General features: G+C 38.9%; 1 non-coding gene across 1 annotated transcript; it reads left to right on the forward strand.

The window, feature by feature from the left end:
* Nucleotides 1-7,123: 7,123 nt before the first annotated feature.
* trnal-cag (transfer RNA leucine (anticodon CAG)) lies at nt 7,124-7,206 on the forward strand. Its single transcript has one exon. It is a non-coding gene; the product is annotated as a tRNA-Leu (tRNA).
* The last annotated feature ends 5,975 nt before the right edge of the window (nt 7,207-13,181 follow it).

A 13,181-nucleotide genomic window follows, 5' to 3' on the forward strand; every position in this document is an offset into this window, starting at 1 on the left:
CAGTTTTCTCTGGTTCACACATCTGGCCCCAGCTGTTCCAGTTTTCTGTGTGTTACACATCTGGCCCCAGCTGTTCCATTTTTCTGTGTTTTTCACATCTGGCCCCAGCTTTTCCATTTTTCTCTGTGTGTTACACATCTGGCCCCAGCTGTTCCATTTTTCTCTGTGTGTTACACATCTGGCCCCAGCTGTTCCAGTTTTCTCTGGTTCACACATCTGGCCCCAGCTGTTCCAGTTTTCTGTGTTTTCCACATCTGGCCCCAGCTGTTCCATTTTTCTGTGTTTTCCACATCTGGCCCCAGCTGTTCCAGTTTTCTGTGTTTTACACATCTGGCCCCAGCTGTTCCAGTTTTCTCTGGTTCACACATCTGGCCCCAGCTGTTCCAGTTTTCTGTGTGTTACACATCTGGCCCCAGCTGTTCCAGTTTTCCTGTCTGCACACACATAGCTTCTGTAGCAATTAACCACACATTTCCGTCAGATTTACTTCCCCGTCTTTTACTCACATGAACTCTGCTTATTGTTTCTGAACAGTGAACTTTCCCCACATGGTGTTCAGGTGCTTTTTTATCCTTTCTGTCGTTATCTGGTCTGAATCCGTTCCTCCAGCAGCTGATCATCAGTTCCAGTCAGTTTACATGAAATCAACATGAAATGCAGCCGATCCTCAGACACAAACTAAAACCGGTTTCCTGTTTGATCCAGTCTGGATCCTGTTTAACTACACTTTGATCACATCAAACTTCTTCCAAACGGTGGTTTTCTTACCTGCGTCCACATCCAGAGTTCTGCAGGATGATCCGTTACGTGCACGCGAGAGTAAAGCTCTCCACTCCACTCACGGCTTTGCTTAAGCGGGCCGATCTGTCGGTCATGTGGACACGGCTAAAGCCTGATTTCTCAACGGAATATTTCTGCTTTCTCACTTCTGCTTATTCTCCAGAATCTAACCTCTGCCAGAGTTTAAACCCTCAGCCAGCGTCTGCACTGGAAAAAATGCCCCTCCAAAAATAAGTAAAAAAACAACAAATAAAAGACTTTTTGCTTGAAATAAGCAAAACAAATCTGCCAATGGAACTAGTGAAAATCGGCTTGTCAAGATTTCTTGAAATAAAATGTGATATTTGGGACTTTTGAGATAAAAGTGATCTTGAAATTAGCTTAAAAACCTCTTCAAATGTAAAAAAAAAAAGCTTGTTTCATATGATATGTGACTCAAAACTATTTGTTTTCAAGACTTTTTCATTTAACAAGATATTCCAGATGTATTGTATTAAAACAAGTCCCTATATCTGGCTGAAATGGTACTTGTTAGGCAGTTGTGTCTTATATTAAGTGGAATGAGATACTCAATGAGACAAATATACTTGGTAAGATTTAGATTTTTTTCAGTGTGCAGAAACTCAGAACCGTGAGGACCGGAGAGCCTCAGCTTAAAGAACCGTGAGCAGCTCAAAGTCTTTACAACATATAAAACACAGGAACCCATTTTAAAGGCTCTTATATTCAGACAGTTTTAGATTCCTTTGTATGAAACTTCTGTCCAACTAAAGCAGCTCTTTATCAGGCTGAAGAACAACTTGCCTCAGTATATCGCTGCTGTTGAATAGATAGATGCTTTAGTACCATTGGAGCAGACAGACAGAGGCTCACAGTGAGGCTCTGTGGGAGTCTGAATCAGAGGTTTTTTTCTCCAGGCTTCTTGAAGGACATCCCAAAGCTCTTCTTTGGATGTGGGCTGCCTTTTGTTCCGTTCTCTGCCAACATGATCCCACACTGCTTCAGTAATGTTGAGCTCCGGGCTCTGGGGAGGATTCATCCCTCCATCAGACCTGCTGCCATGGGCGTCGCACCCGTGGGGACTTTTACAGCAAGATGATTTCACCTTTTTGAATTTTCAATGACCAAATAAAGTTTTAACAAATCATAAAATATGTTTTAAAGACCCTGTACCCTCTTTAGAATAATTCCATCCAGATTTGAGCAGTGTAACTATTGTAGTTCCCATACAGGACCTAGTTTAGGGCGATCAAAATGCAAAAAAATGCAGTGAAATGGCCCTTTATGCCCATCCATTTAATTCGTGAATTGGATGCCAACTTCAGCGTCGTGTCTCTGGGCTTGATGTGGCGCTCATGTGCCCCCCCTGGAACACCCCCACATTTAAAACCACTGCTCCACCCCTGCCTGCTGCCACTGATTTTCAGCCCACTTCTTGTGTCCTTTCAACCCGGTCTCACAGAAAAACGTGTGATAGCTACGTTGGTCCACAAGGGAAAACGTGTCACAATTTGGCCCCTAAAATTGTTTTATTTGGCCTGTTCATTTACACTGCTCCATAGCAACCACCTTAACATCGGTACAAAACGTTTTATTGTTCGGTTTTTTCCAAGGAGATACAGAAACCTTTGGCGAAACTAATAAACGAAAGATCGTTCACATTCTCTGAACGAATATTATGAAAATATTACGCACAGTTCTCGCTGGAAATGCCATCGAAATGCATTCAAATGCAGATGCTTTCTTAAAATGTTATGTTTTTCACAGAAAAAAAAAGGTCAACAGTCGGCCATTTTCTTTTTTTAGCTGAGGGAAACTTGATAGTACTGTAAATGAATGGATGAATGTAAATGAATAGGCCAAATAAAACGTGGTATTGTCACCATTTTAGGGGCCAAATTGTGACACGTTTTCCCTTGTGGACCAACGTAGCTATCACACGTTTTTCTGTGAGACCGGGTTGGTCCTTTGGCCCAGCTCAGCCTTTTCTCCCTGTTTCCCTTCCTTAAGAACGGCTTCCTGACAGCCACCCTTCCATGGAGCCCATTTCTGATGAGGCTTGGGCCAACAGCAGATGGATCAGCTGAAGGTCCAGATGCATCTCTCAGCTCCTGTGTCAGGTCTTTGCTGGATGTTTTCCTCTTTCTTAAGGACATCACTTTCAGATCCTGTTCATCTGCTGTAGATAGTTCTTTAGGCCTGACACTTCTTCTTCTGTCCTCCACTTGTCCAGTTTCCTCAAATGTTTTAAGGACACACTGCACACCATGCTGAGATATGCCAAGTTTTCAGCTAACAGCTCTTTGGGAATCACCTTGTTGCTGCAGAAATCCTGTTTTCTGTCTGTCACACTGTGTTATCTTTGCTGTTTTTCACACATGCAGCTAAAGAAATGGGAACAAATCTTAATTCCAGTCTAAAACCCACAAAGAGCTTCTAGATTATTCATTTCTGGTGGCATAAAACAGTTTAATCATTTCATTTATATTAATTGTTCCATAATTAGTCATTAGATTATATCTTATATTCCTTTTTAAGCTTTAAATTGAATCTTATTTACTTTTTATTGATGTTGAATAACATATAATTCTTATTATTATCTGTTTTTTTCCTACTTTTAGACGTGATAACGTTCATTTTTTTGGGATTGGGATTTTTTTAAACTGAATTTCTTATATTAATTTGACTCTTTTGGTAACTGAAAGCAGTTTTAATGTAAATGTACAAAAAAGTTGAAACTGTGAAGCTGTTTTTCACAGATGCAGCTAAAGAAATGGGAACAAATGATGTGTCTCTGTGACAGGCTGCTGGGAACAAAGTGCCTAAAGATCCAGTTTAAAATGGCTTCTTTGCTAAGTTGGACACAACACTGGTTCATCCCTTGAGTTAGGAGCCTTTTCCTGCCTGAATGGTTCATAGCTCAGAGTTAAGTGGCTTAATGAAGAAAAACTGGACTGAAAATGAGGAAAAAAGCAGAAAATGTCCAAAGAAAAACTCTGAAAGAGCTTCAGGAAGCTGCAGAACTGCTGATCAGGACCCTTTAAAGGGTTGCACCACGTATTCTTTTTTTCCATAAATCTTTTATTCCACTTCAGTTCTGATCATAAACACCAAGTTTTCAATTATTTTAAAAAAATTACAAAAGGCATAACAAAAAAAATTAAAATCCCTAAAAATCAATGTTGTTGCTAATCATTGACATATCCCAGACCATAATTATCCCTACTCAATAATTCCACTTTGCATTCCATATTTTGAAAATACTGGCACCTAAAGGCTTAAAATTAAGGCTAAAAAGTTCAAATTGGCATCTAAAGGGTTAAATCTTTGAAAATAATTGAAAACTTGGTAGTTATGATCAGAACTGAAGTGGAATAAAAGATTTATGGAAAAATATTAACATATGATGTTTTTAGGTCGTTTTAAAAGGGGACAAAAATGTCCCTTTTCAGAAATTAAGTTGTAAATCAGGTGTGAGGGTCAAACCAAAGCAGCGCTTTCTGCCTGTAAATGAGAGGTGGTCTGAACCCTTCTGCCCACAGAAGCACTCAGGGGGGAAGGAAAGCAGCTCACCTGAGGCGGGGCAGCCCCCCACTGAGGCGGGGCAGCCCCCCACCGCACCTGTGTCCCTCCGTCTGACCGCCACCCGCCGGAACTCCTCCGCCTCCCGGCCGCCTCTCAGGGTCAGACTGTTCCTCTTCTTCAGGTCGAACATTGTTGGAAACTTTCTCCACTTTCCGCTGCAGGAAGATGCAGGAAAACTCCACAGGAACCCCGCTCTGCTGCGCATGCGCGCAATCAGCGCCACTGGCGTTGATCCAGCTGATATGAAGCAAGCCGACCAATCAGCTGCTGCCATTATATATATATATATTTCTGTTGTTTATCGGCTCTTCCTAACCAGATGATGTTTTTTTTTTTTTTTCTAGTAGTTTATTTGATAGGGACAATAAATCAGACATAGTTACAAATCAAAGCTTGTAGCTGATGTGATGCATACAGAGTATATAGCAACAAGTGCTAATTTACAACTCCCGTCCCTGGTTAGGCTTTTCTATGGAAGCCCATTTCCGCCATGAAAGAAAAAATAAAAGACCAACAGGAAGTCATAATTTCGACTTTTAAAGTCATAATTTCGACTTTGAATCTCATAATTATGACTTTGAAAGTCGAAATTATGACTTTGAATCTCATAATTATGACTTTCTATCTCATAATTATGACTTTGAAAGTCGAAATTATGACTTTAAATCTCATAATTATGACTTTGAAAGTCGAAATTATGACTTTGAATCTCATAATTATGACTTTCTATCTCATAATTATGACTTTGAAAGTCGAAATTATGACTTTGAATCTCATAATTATGACTTTGAATCTCATAATTATGACTTCCTGTTGGTCTTTTAATTTTTCTTTCATGGCGGAAATGGGCTTCCATAGAATGTCTACTGGAATTGTCAGTTTCGGAAAGTCAAAATAATGACTTTGAATCTCGTAATTATGACTTTGAAAGTCGTAATTATGACTTTGAATCTCGTAATTATGACTTTGAATCTCGTAATTATGACTTTGAATCTCATAATTATGACTTTCTATCTCATAATTATGACTTTGAAAGTCGAAATTATGACTTCCTGTTGGTCTTTTATTTTTTCTTTCATGGCGGAAATGGGCTTCCATAGTTTGTTTAAAGCCAAAATTTAAGTTTAAAGGTGAACAATTTAAACTCACTGATGGACTTAATATCTGTGGGCAGTGAGTTCCAGAGTTTACAGCTTTTGTAAGAAAAAAACGACTGTCCAAACTGTTAAAAACTAAACAGCGCAGCTCGGTCATTCAGAGCTTTATATGTGAGGAGAAGAATCTTAAATTCTATGAGACAGGATGTTCCTGATTTTAACAATATTACCAAGGTGAAAGAAGGCAGTCCTAGAAACATGTTTTATAGAATAGAATATAAAAATACTTTATTCATCCCCTAATGGGGGAAATTCAAATTAGTCAAGTAGCTCAACATTTTTTTTTTAAATATTTACAATGATTGTATTAACAACAACAATAATAATACCAATTCTAGTAAAAAAATACTACGACTAACTACTACTAATAATAAATGACTAAATAAACAAATAAATAAATACATTTAAAAAAATGTATATATAATATATGTGAGTCAAATGATAAATCCTGGTCAGAAATAACTCAGAGGTTCCTCACTGTTATACATATTTATCCCGTTTTAATTCATCTCATTGGTCTGATCAGTGAGTGTAGACAGAGGTATTTGCTGCCCCCTTGTGGATTTAGTTGGTACAGGACAGGGCACACGCATGCGCACTCCATACATCTAGATAGATAAATACTTTATTCATCCCAATTTGGGAAATTATTGTGTTGCAGCAGCGTACAATATAAAAGATATATAAACAATTAAAGGAAAAACAAGCAAATAGAATAAAATTAGAATAGAAATAGAATAAAAATAGAGAATAAACATTTGCTATATACAAATCTACAGTATGAACAGTAGGGTAAATAATAATAATAATAATCATTTTATTATATAATTATATAATAATTTAACATCAGTAAACTAAATAAAAACAGATTTGTACATTTAACAATAAAGGTAAAAATAAATTTAACTGAGCAGACTGAAGCAATAAGAAATAGAGCGTATATGGATAAAATATGGGGCATATGGATAATTTACATTATATCGAGTAAGAAATGCTTCTTTCTTTCCTAAAAATAAATATATCTAAAACAGTGCCTGTGACATATCAGTTATAGAGGTTGTTTGGTACAACACAAGCGCGCCTTTTAATGTCATTTCCCAAGTAGGATGATTTATAATTGTAATTATAATTATTATACCATATAAGGTGTCCAACATGATTGTAAAATTGATCTGAAATCTGTTCTTCTAACAGCAGGGCTTCTCAATAACATACTCAGGTGGGCCAGAAAAATGAACGGGGCCAGAAGATAGTCTTTGATCAGTAAGTAAATCTGGAATAAATCAATATTTAATAGAAAACAAATGTATAATACATCGGTTTTAGGTTTGAATGCAACGGTTTTTGGGGTGGAAAAAGACATGCTAGCTGAAGGCTAATTCTACTGAACAACTTCAAAACACAACAACGTGGTGCATTATGGGTTAAATGTTGCCAGGTAACAGCATTCACAGCCCGTGCTACTGTAGAAATGTCTGAAGGCTTCTGGGTTTTATATATTTATTCATTTATTCTGTCAGAACTGTATGCTGGGCCGCATGGAAGCTGGTTCTGGGCCGCACGCGGGCCCCGTACCACCCTTTGGTGGACCCTGTTTTACAGTCAGGATGGCCGAGCGGTCTAAGGCGCTGCGTTCAGGTCGCAGTCTCCCCTGGAGGCGTGGGTTCGAATCCCACTTCTGACAAGAAGCTTTTTTTTCTTTAGACTCTTTGAGACAACAAATCATGGAACTCAACTGTCTGCTATTTATTCTCCTTCTTCTCAGCCGAAAAAAAGGTGCATTTCTTATTAGATGTATGGAGTGCGCATGCGTGTGCCCTGTCCTGTACCAACTAAATCCACAAGGGGGCAGCAAAGACCTCTGTCTACACTCACTGATCAGACCAATGAGATGAATTAAAACGGGATAAATATGTATAACAGTGAGGAACCTCTGAGTTATTTCTGACCAGGATTTGACTCACATATATTATATATACATTTTTTTAAATGTATTTATTTATTTGTTTATTTAGTCATTTATTATTATTATTAGTTAGTCGTAGTATTTTTTCACTAGAATTGGTATTATTATTGTTGTTGTTAATACAATCATTGTAAATATTTTTAAAAAAAATGTTGAGCTACTTGACTAATTTGAATTTCCCCCATTGGGGGATGAATAAAGTATTTTTATATTCTATTTTATAAAACATGTTTCTAGGACTGCCTTCTTTCACCTTGGTAATATTGTTAAAATCAGGAACATCCTGTCTCAGAGTGATGCAGAAAAACTGCTCCATGCATGTTTCTTTATGAGTGGACTGCTGTAATTCTTTATTATTATATATTATATATTATATATTATATATTATATATTATATATTATATATTATCATTGGGCTGTCCCACAGATTCTCTGAAAAGCCTCCAGCTGATCCAAAATGCTGCAGCCAGAGTTCTGATGAGAACTAACAGCAGAGATCATATTTCTCCAGTTTTAGCTTCTCTTCATTGGCTCCCTGTTACATTCAGAATGGAATTTAAGATTCTTCTCCTTACATATAAAGCTCTTAATGACCGAGCTGCGCTGTTCAGTTTTTAATGGCAGCAGCTGATTGGTCGGCTTGCTTCATATCAGCTGGATCAACGCCAGTGGCGCTGATTGCGCGCATGCGCAGCAGAGCGGGGTTCCTGTGGAGTTTTCCTGCATCTTCCTGCAGCGGAAAGTGGAGAAAGTTTCCAACAATGTTCGACCTGAAGAAGAGGAACAGTTTGTGCGGTGGGGGGCTGCCCCGCCTCAGTGGGGGGCTGCCCCGCCTCAGGTGAGCTGCTTTCCTTCCCCCCTGAGTGCTTCTGTGGGCTGAAGGGTTCAGACCACCTCTCATTTACAGGCAGAAAGCGCTGCTTTGGTTTGACCCTCACACCTGATTTACAACTTAATTTCTGAAAAGGGACATTTTTGTCCCCTTTTAAAACCACCTAAAAACATCATATGTTAATTTTTTTTCCCCACTTTTTTTCCATAAATCTTTTATTCCACTTCAGTTCTGATCATAACTACTACAATACAGCAGTTTTTGTGTGTGTGTTTTAACAGAAATTGGTGTTTACCTCATATACACTAGTATTTAAAGGGTTAATTTTTTGAAAATAATTGAAAACTTTGTGTTTATGATCAGAAGTGAAGGGGAAGAAAAGATTTGTGGAAAAAAAATATTAACATATGGTATTTTGGGGATCATTTTAGAAGGGAACAAAAATGTCCCTTTTCAGAAATTAAGGAGTTTTTTTTTTTTTTTTTTTTTTTTTTTTTTTTTAAATCAGCCATAACAAAAAAATTAAAAATCCCTAAAAATCAATGTTGTTGCTAATCATTGACATTTTCCAGACCATAATTATCCCTACTCAATAATTCCACTTTGCATTCCATATTTTGAAAATACTGGCACCTAAAGGCTTAAAATTTGGGCTAAAAAGTTCAAATTGGCATCTAAAGGGTTAAATCTTTTTCAGTCATGAGACTCCTCTTATTTCTTTATATTTTGCATCCAAGCAGCTTAAGTGATCTTCAGCAATAGTTTCAACACTTTCTGAAGGTTTTTCATTATTTTTCTTTGGACATTTTCTGCTTTTTTCCTCATTTTCAGTCCAGTTTTTCTTTGTTAAGCCACTTAACTCTGAGCTGTGAACCATTCAGGCAGGAAAAAGGCTCCTAACTAAAGGGATGAACCAGTGTTGTGTCCAACTTAGCAAAGAAGCCGTTTTAAACTGGATCTTTAGGCACTTTGTTCCCAGCAGCCTGTCACAGAGACACATCATTTGTTCCCATTTCTTTAGCAGCATCTGTGAAAAACAGCTTCATAGTTTCAACTTTTTTTGTACATTTACGTTAAAACTGCTTTCAGTTACCAAAAGAGTCAAATTAATATAAGAAATTCAGTTAAAAAAAATCCTAATCCCAAAATAATGAATGTTATCACGTCTAAAAGTAGGAAAAAAACAGATAATAATAAGAATTATATGTTATTCAACATCAATAAAAAGTAAATAAGATTCAATTTAAAGCTTAAAAAAGGAATATAAGATATAATCTAATGACTAATTATGGAACAATTAATATAAATGAAATGATTAAACTGTTTTATGCCACCAGAAATGAATAATCTAGAAGCTCTTTGTGGGTTTTAGACTGGAATTAAGATTTGTTCCCATTTCTTTAGCTGCATGTGTGAAAAACAGCAAAGATAACACAGTGTGACAGACAGAAAACAGGATTTCTGCAGCAACAAGGTGATTCCCAAAGAGCTGTTAGCTGGAAACTTGGCATATCTCAGCATGGTGTGCAGCGTGTCCTTAAAACATTTGAGGAAACTGGACAAGTGGAGGACAGAAGAAGAAGTGTCAGGCCTAAAGAACTATCTACAGCAGATGAACAGGATCTGAAAGTGATGTCCTTAAGAAAGAGGAAAACATCCAGCAAAGACCTGACACAGGAGCTGAGAGATGCATCTGGACCTTCAGCTGATCCATCTGCTGTTGGCCCAAGCCTCATCAGAAATGGGCTCCATGGAAGGGTGGCTGTCAGGAAGCCGTTCTTAAGGAAGGGAAACAGGGAGAAAAGGCTGAGCTGTGCCAAAGGACACAAGAAGTGGGCTGAAAATCAGTGGCAGCAGGTCTGATGGAGGGATGAATCCTCCCCAGAGCCCGGAGCTCAACATTACTGAAGCAGTGTGGGATCATGTTGGCAGAGAACGGAACAAAAGGCAGCCCACATCCAAAGAAGAGCTTTGGGATGTCCTTCAAGAAGCCTGGAGAACTATTCCTGAAGACTCCTTAAAGAAAGGACAGGGTAAATTAATCATGTTGTCATTTTAATATGTATAAGCTCGACCTTTGTATGTTTTCCACTGAAATCTGTTTCCCTGCCTGGTAAATAAATTAAATTCCAGTTCCCTGTAGCTTGTGCAGCAACAAGCCATCCATACTAAATATATCATGTGACATCATGTGACAGCCAATCCCCTCTTTAAGAGTCTTTTACAAACAGCCCCGAAGGAAACCCTTTTCCTGTTGTAATCTTTTAAGAAATATATGTTGAATTAATTTGTTTACTGGTTGAATTCCTCCCCTCAGGGGCCATTTTCTGTTGTATTAACTATTGATTTTCTCTTCTCTTATTGTGAAACTCTCTGTTTTAACCAGGACCACCTGGAAGAAGAGATCTCGTAGCCTGGTGGGATCTGTTTTCTTTACCTGCTGAAGCCTGAGGTGGGTTCTCCAGTCCATCACAGGGCCACAAAGACATATTATAATAATTATCAATTATCTTATGACATAACTAGAGCTGGGCAGCGATTAAAATGTTTAATCTAATTAATCACATGATTTCCCTGATTAATCACAATTAATCGCATTTGTACGCAGAATCCAAAAATGAATCCAAAAGTAGCGTATAGCTTTTAGCATTTAGCTTTATTTTAAATGTGCTGCCATATGAATGAAAGTGCCATAACATTTGTTGTGCAAACACACTTTTAACATCAGCATCTTTCTGTAGTTTTTATGTAGAAGCCTCGCTCCACTGTCTGTTTCCTTGAATGACTTGCTGCTATCAGTTGTGTGTTTTGCCTTTAAGTGATATTTTAGACTGGAACTACTACGCTGAGAAGACAATTCAACTTGGCAGTGTTTACAGATGACTTTGGTTCTGTCGACTCCGCCGTCTGGAAGAACTTTAAAATGAAAATGGCCGAGTAAAAGTTCCGTACCCTTCTCCATGTTTGGTGGATCCGCCGATTACTTTCTTTTCCTGTTCCACAGCAGACAGCAACAGACTTTTACAAAATAAAAGCCTGTAAGCAACAGACTTTTACAAAATAAAAGCCTGTGAGCGACAGACTTTTACAAAATAAAAGCCTGTGAGCGACAGACTTTTACAGAATAAAATAAATAATAAAACAGGGGTGGTCGGTGGCGTAGTGGGTTGAGCAGGCGCCCCATGTACAGAGGCTATAGTCCTCGCTGCACTTTATTTCTATTTCTTTTTTTTTTTTTCTTTTTTTCCCTTGTCCTGTCCAGCATTATGGCAGCAGAATTGTAATCTGAATACCGTTTATGCTAAACACATTTGCTATGCCAAGGGAAGCTTTATGAATGTAAAGCTCCCCTTGACGCCCATCAACTCCTCATTTTTATTTATTTATTTTTGTTACAATATTTAACATGATATGATAATAGTGCCGAACCGGACCGGGGGACAGAGAGAGAGGGAGAGAGAAGAAGAGAAAAAAAGAACAGAAACATGAAGAGACAAACATAAAAAACAATGAAAAATCCAACAACCAGCTGCTACACCTGTAAAAACAAAACTGAAGACGATTCACGGCTTTTGTGGGGAATCCAGCCTTAGAAGCACCAGGAGCACCTGTAAGCAGACAAGCAGAAAACAAACACACAAACAAACAAAAAAACACAAGCAGCAGCAATCTCATATGATACACAGGTGACCTTAAACCACAGGACAGCACAACAACTGCTTAGTGAGCATAGCGAGCATGCTACTGGGCTAATGTGTGTGTGTGTGTGTGTGTGTGTGTGTGTGTGTGTGTGCATGAACATGCAATACACGTAGATGGTCCCACATAATAACCATGCTTAGATATCAGTGTATAGTGTCACAACCCCCCCCCCCCCCCCCAGCAATCAGAAGCAGGCCGAGAGGGCCCCCACACCCAGGCCACCAACAGCCCCCAAGGAGCACAGAACCCGGGAAGCCCACCATAGGGACGACCACGCATCCCCCCAGCAGACAGCAGAGGAAGCCCCCGGACAGAGCCCCCACAAGCATCGGGCAGAACCCCCCCGGCGACCAGAGGCGGCAGCCTACCAGCCCTGCCAGGCCCCCGCCACCCAGACATGCCAGAATCGGCCCCCGCGAGCCCGAGCGCCACCAAAACCCCCCGGCAGGGCCCCGCCCTTTATTTCTATTTCTAATTTTATTCTTTTATGTTATTGTTGAGTGTTGTACTTTGAGAGTGAAGTTTAACCAGAGTCAAAGTCCTTGTTTGTTTACTCAAACCTGGCCAATAAAGCTGATTCTGATTCTGTTCCCGGTTCGAGTCCCGCATCGGACGGTCCTGTGCTGCGTGTCGTTCCCCCTCTCTCTGCCCCCTGCTTCCTGTCTCTCTGAACTTTCAATTAAAGGCACAAAAGCCTCCCAAAAATTAAGTTGTTTTTTTTTAAATTTTCAACAACAACAAAAAAAAAAAACACGCGTTAAGACGCGATAAAATATATATCGGCGTTAAATAATCGATGCGTTAACGCGATAATAACGAGTTTACTCGCCCAGCCCGAGACATAAGTTGTTTATTTTCCTGTTGAATGAGTACGTTTGGATAATCTAAGAATGAAATAACATGTTTCTACCGTCAGAAAACAGAAATGTGTGCGTATCTGTTTTATTTAGCCGTCTAAAAGAGTCCGTGTGTGAGTGTAAAACGTGTAAAAACAGGTTACCATCCTCTGTTTTACATGAATAACCTTCAGTGTCAGGGATTAATGTGATCAGCAGGTCATGAATGAGATCTGAAATTCCATCAAAAACATTCATTACAGCTGCGATAAACAACTCAGCAGCCATTTGTAGCTTTGCACAAAGTGATGGACACATTCTTG

The sequence above is a fragment of the Odontesthes bonariensis genome, chromosome 8, assembly GCF_027942865.1.
Source record: "Odontesthes bonariensis isolate fOdoBon6 chromosome 8, fOdoBon6.hap1, whole genome shotgun sequence".
Taxonomy (NCBI): domain Eukaryota; kingdom Metazoa; phylum Chordata; class Actinopteri; order Atheriniformes; family Atherinopsidae; genus Odontesthes; species Odontesthes bonariensis.